This window comes from Schistocerca cancellata, chromosome 5, assembly GCF_023864275.1.
Source record: "Schistocerca cancellata isolate TAMUIC-IGC-003103 chromosome 5, iqSchCanc2.1, whole genome shotgun sequence".
Lineage (NCBI taxonomy): Eukaryota > Metazoa > Arthropoda > Insecta > Orthoptera > Acrididae > Schistocerca > Schistocerca cancellata.
In genome coordinates, this window is record NC_064630.1 from 668,160,446 (window position 1) to 668,166,445 (window position 6,000).

The window sequence follows — 6,000 nt, forward strand, 5'->3', positions numbered from 1 at the left end:
CTGCGTTGGCCTCAGAGGGTCGAACCAGCGACCCGCCATGGACTGAAACACTGGCGCCCCATCTGCTGCTGCGTGTAGCCGGTGGTGTGACACACCCTGCCATCCAGGAGAGCTGTCACACTTGAATGCCTTGTTAGTGATCCCGCGCCTATTTATACGTGGCTGTGCGCCTCTGTTTTGCTTAAGTGCCACACTGAGTAATGTACTCATAACACTTGGATTGGGCCAGTGGGTCCCTTCTGCCTGTAACTTGCGCCATGCAAACCGCTGTGTTTACTCTTTTCAGCAGGCTATGGCCCTGTGGCCTCCATTGTATTTCACAACCGCTGGCATCATAACTTACTGTCAACAGGCCCATGACAACAACATGAAGTTCCCTGAACCGTTCTGATGATAACAGGAACACTTTATAGCATATTTCTCCGCACTACGTCACTTTATAAATTGCGTTTTTGCCTCACATCGGTTTTCACGTGCGTATTTTACATATACACATGGGGTAATTCTGAATCTCTGTATCCCGTAATCTGATAAAAGTACCAAGAAAGTTTGCAAGCTTGTCCAAGATCGTGATCTTGGGAACATATCGTCAGAATTACCATTCGCAATGCTTAGCCATCTTGGAATTAGCGGCTCGGTTTTGGTACCCAAGACAATTTTCTTGAGGTGTTTCGTGACAATGGATAAAGTTATTCGAAAAAGAGTACTTTTAAATAAATGGATAGAGAATACACCGTTAAAATTTGAGCAGTTTTATGTGCTTACTTGTTATTTAGATTTCGCCACACATGGAATTTATGTGCGTATTGTACGTGTCAAGAAGTGTAACTTTCAACCTCTGTATCTCCGTATATTCAAGAAAAGTTTAAAAGTAGTTTGAGATTGGTTTCGTATGAATATATTGTAAAAATTTTATCCATTTGCTTTGCATCGCCGTCTTGGAAGCCTCGGCTAGGTTTTGGTACCAAAAAATGGTAAATATACATTTTTAGGGATTTTCTCAGAAACCGCCCATGAGCTAAATGGTGCCTGCATAAGCCCCTTAGGGCGTACGGTAGACAACATATAATGCAAAAAGAACCAGTTGATTTGCTCTTTTTCCCTTAAGTTGGAAGAGGTTTGTAATATTCAAACTTTAACTCTGGATGGTTGGATAGTTACATTAAAACGATCCTTCTGTTGAGTTCACAAATGGTCCATAGCCAAAGGGTTGTCCAGAATACTTGATTCCACCTTTCCATCACCAGCTGAACCTGAGATATGAATCCTAGAAAATACTGTTGTTGTAAGTGGCGTTTTTGAATATATGACTGTCGGATATGAAAATATCTGGAAACAGTAACTGCCCAATTCGATTAACGCATTTTTCCTTAGCGGCTGTGGACTGGTGCCCTAGGTAGCACCAATATGTTTTACGACATTACGGTGTTTCATTTTATTACACTCAAACCGACATAGTTCAATTTTTATTTTTTGAATCCCCTTGGTATCCATTCCCATAATTTTCTTCCCAATATATACATGCTGATGGAGATTGAGAGAGCTATTCCACATGAACTCCTTGACCGAACACTAAAATACTGATACTACAATATTTTCTTTCCCATTGGATATGTTGATTAAAATTTCATCTTTATTCAATTACATTTTCAGTATAGAAGAAACGCCGTCATCGCAGATGAAGAACACAGTTTGCACACAGCTGCTACAGAGAGTGACTAACGTTGAGGGACTTTTTGGGTGAAGATCGTAACACAGCATATCCAGTGCATATGAATGTGCAACTTCTTAGCACCTTTCACACATTCGGAAAGGGCAAATCATCGGCCTGAGACACACAGGAGCATCATACTGACAGAACCCACAAACAGTCTACTGTAGTGCACTGACTGCAGAACGAATGGTGACGAGACTGAGTCAAGACAACAGTGTAGCAACAAGAATAGGCATGGGCCAACACTGAAGGAACTCGGTACGATAAATAGTAGAAATGTTCCACAGGTATTGTTAAGAGTCAGATGGCAACGGCTTTAATCTGTGCAGAGTTTTAGAGGTAATATAACCAGCATGAACCGTTGGAAGCAGATGACTGTTAATTCCGTTGAGATCTCGAGCTGCTACACATCGCTTACCGCTGCCACTGCAACGGAGATCCGCTCTCTAAATGTGTGGTGAAAACACCATTTACTTTGTAATCTTACGTTCGTGACAATCTGTGTAGGACTGTGTACCGATTTCGCATGTGTAAGTAGTGTCTGTGTTATGATTTCTATACATTGTCTAATCACATTAACGTGGCCACCCGCCATAAGTACTGCGTGAGACGTGGTACTTAGGAAAAGGCAGATTTCGGTATGTATGGGGCCTTACTCACTTCTCATTTTCTTTTTTAAGTCACATACATTTTATTTGGAACCAATAGCATATAATGTTGACAATAAGGAACCATTGTCAAATTTGACTGTCAAGACAATATCTTTAGACAAATTGCATTCATGGCTGAAGGCCTTATTGACCAGAAAATCAAATTATTTGTCGGCTGAAGGCCCCAATAGTAATAACACAAAAAACAATTTGACAGCTGAAGGCCTAGATAGCAAATTCTTACTAAAATATTACAAAAAAAGGAAAAACATATTAAGAGGCAATATCTAATTAAAAATTCTTAAGACAAATTGCATTCATATTTGAAGGGCTTGTTGACAATCATCACAATCAGACCAAATCAAGATAGAAGTGGGCCTCACACAGCGCTCCAAGGATCGACCTGGGAAAGTAGCTCAACTTCGAAAACATTAGACAGGCAGCCAAGAGTTGTATCCACTTAACCGGATGGCAGCTCAAACTTGTGACAGTTTAAACGCCAACTAACACTCTTGCAACATCTACCTAACGTCTGATAACCAACACAGTGATGGAATAACCCAGGCAAGGCGGAACCAGCGGACAGCACTGCGTCTTCTGAATCCAATGTTTAGAACATCCAGTAGCACAGTGACAGATTGCGGCCAAAGTAGTCCAAAAGAAACAAATATCCAAACTACAATCGAGCAGGCTTACCGGACAGCAGCAGCAAGGAAAGGAAACATACACTGCCGCGAAAATACGCTAACCTCCATGGCAGGTAACTGGAGCGTTAGCGGCCACTACGCAGAAAAATACCGCTGGTTGAACTTCATCAATAAACACAAGGAATTCAATGATTAATAATAAAAGGTTGTCGATGGCTAATTAATTTCGCCAACTCCAAACACTCCACCTGTTGCTCTTCGTCTCAGCGACCCTGCGAGCAGCAACGCGTGAACAAATGGCGGAATCTCAAAATAGTGGAGGTTTCACTATTGGGTTAATGTTCACTCAACTCAAACGCCCTAGGTCCGGTGGAGAACGAGGATGTTGCCCTCGCAACTACAGCCCCTCGATCCTGCAGTACCTGCATGCTGCCAGTGGTCCCAGCATGTCCTTGACCTGCCGGACCTCACTGCTGCTCTGTCCCAACCAAACTCCCCGACACACTCCGACCCGGAAAACACTTGACGTCCCTCCAAAGATGGTACCACTGTACTAGATATCGATAACCGCTGCTGCTGCCACTCGCAGACAGTCAACACCAGCAAACATAATGGCGCCAGTAAACACAAGTAGAAAACGAGACGCCACTCTCCCTTTTACATGAAGCCAACCTACCAACGGTACCAATGCAAGTCGCAACAGGGCGCACTGCACTTTTTACACTTGGTATTAGTATGTTTGCCTCCATAAGTCCTGTGTTGTATATCGATAATCATGACATGCTCTACACATTATTTAAGTAATGACAAATGTAATGTTGTAGCTTAAACCATATTAAACTGTATCCATGAAGATGTTCCATTACTGAAACGGGTCGATATTTGGATTTAAAATGAAAGCAGCTGATGGTCAAATATGCATTTTATTCATGAATAAGTACGTTTTGCAGCATCGACCATTGCGAGATGTGCAGGAAGAGAGCCGTTGAGGTACTGGAAGGGTGCCGACAGGGATGTGGAGACATGATGACTCCAGCACCATGCTAGGTTTCCCGGTTGAAAATCCGTAGCGTAGACAGCCGATCGAAATGGTAACACAGATTCTCGACTAGGTTTAAATCCGAGGAGTCTAGCGTCCAGGGGAGCACGGTAAACTCATCCTCTTCGAACCATGCACGTACATAACGAGCTGTGTGACACTTTGCATTGTCCTGCTGGTAGATGCCATCATGCTGAGGAAAAATAAAGTCCATGTAGTGATGGACATGGGCCCCAAGAATAAATATGTTATGCCGGAGCCAAGGTAGCCCCTGATGCCGGTAACCCATATTACACCACAGAGGACGAGGTTGTCTATGTCCAAGGTGTACCAAAAGCACCATTGTAAACACTGGCTATTTACATACAAGATAATGGAAACAGACATTCCGAGAACTGCTTCCTGCAAGGGAAGCTCGAGCCATGGCCAAAACCTGACTGGCTGTAGACAGCTATTTAGGGCCTAGAACCAGCCCCGAAGTTCAGTTCACTCCGGATGCCGACCTCGTGTACTTCGATCGCTGAAGCGTACGTCTTCGTCTCTGAATTGGACTCTTATTAATGTGTATGTGTTACCACCAACATTTTCAGAAAATTGGAAGTGAACTTTTGTTTGCCTCATTTAGGAGACTTTAACTGGCATCGTTATTGTTACCTTTCGTTTTTTGTTCAGTCATCAACCTTGTGACCTTACATCAATAAAAGTTGTGTTTGTGAATAATTGCGAATTGTCAGTCACAACAAGATGCATACTTATGTCGACCCATTGTAGCTTCCAGAACGACAACATCACCCATGGCATGCAACTAGTACATTCCTGAGACTATAGAAGTCCTTTCTCTGCCTCGTGATGACTGGGTGTTGTGTGATGCCCTTAGGTTAGTTAGGTTTAAGTAGTTCTAAGTTCTAGGGGACTGATGACCATAGATGTTAAGTCCCATAGTGCTCAGAGCCGTTTGAAGCCATTTACAAAAGTCCCTCCTCTGGCCTGGAACCTTCCAACAATCATGCAAAGTGTTTGCTTTTAGACGTTCCACACCGTACACACCACCACTCACATCTTCGATGGAACATAAAACGCGATGCATCTAAAAAGGCTACCTGTCGTCACTCAGTGGACGTCCAGTTTCGGTGTTTGCCGTTTCAATTCCAGCCTGCTTCACCAGTGAACAGCAATCAGCATGGGTGCAATAACGAAGTTCCTGATGAGGAGGCCCGTAAGCAGAAACGTTCGCTGAACATAGAGAAGACACTGTTCTTAGCCGCATGATTCATCGGGGTGGTCAGTTACTCAACAGTGGCACGTCTATTCGACTGTATACATCCCCACAGTCGTGGTTCATCCCTGTCATCAATGCCCCGCGGTGCACCACAGTTGCCTCGGAACTGGTTTTGCATATGGTCATTTGCCATATACGCTATACTTTAACCACAGCTACACGTGAACAGCTTACAAACATAGTCATTTCGGAAATGGTTTCACCCTTGGCCCAAACGCCAACGATCATGCCCTTTTGAACGTCTTCGGCATTACGACGACTGCAAGTTTTCCGCGTGCCCGCAAATTACGATATATACCCACCACTGCTAGTGCTGCCACTAGTCGTCTGTGAGTGGCTATTTTACTTTGGCATCGAACGTATACGGTGGTCCCATTAATGTGTCTGGCACGTGTGTGACCTGAAAATATTATATAATTAAAGCTATTGGAAAGGTAAAAGAGCTACCGTTTTCAAGAACGAACTCTTTTGCAATAAAGCATGAAAAACTGTAAGTAGGCTGTTTAGGTTTTTATGTTGGTAACGCCACGTAGCGCTCTACATGAAAATCATTGACTGTGCTGTGTGATGTCTGTGGCTGGTTTGAATTGTTGGAATATTTGCTATTGTAGTGTTGGGCAGTTGGATGTGAACAGCGCGCAGCGTTCCGCAGTTGGAGGTGAGCCGCCAGG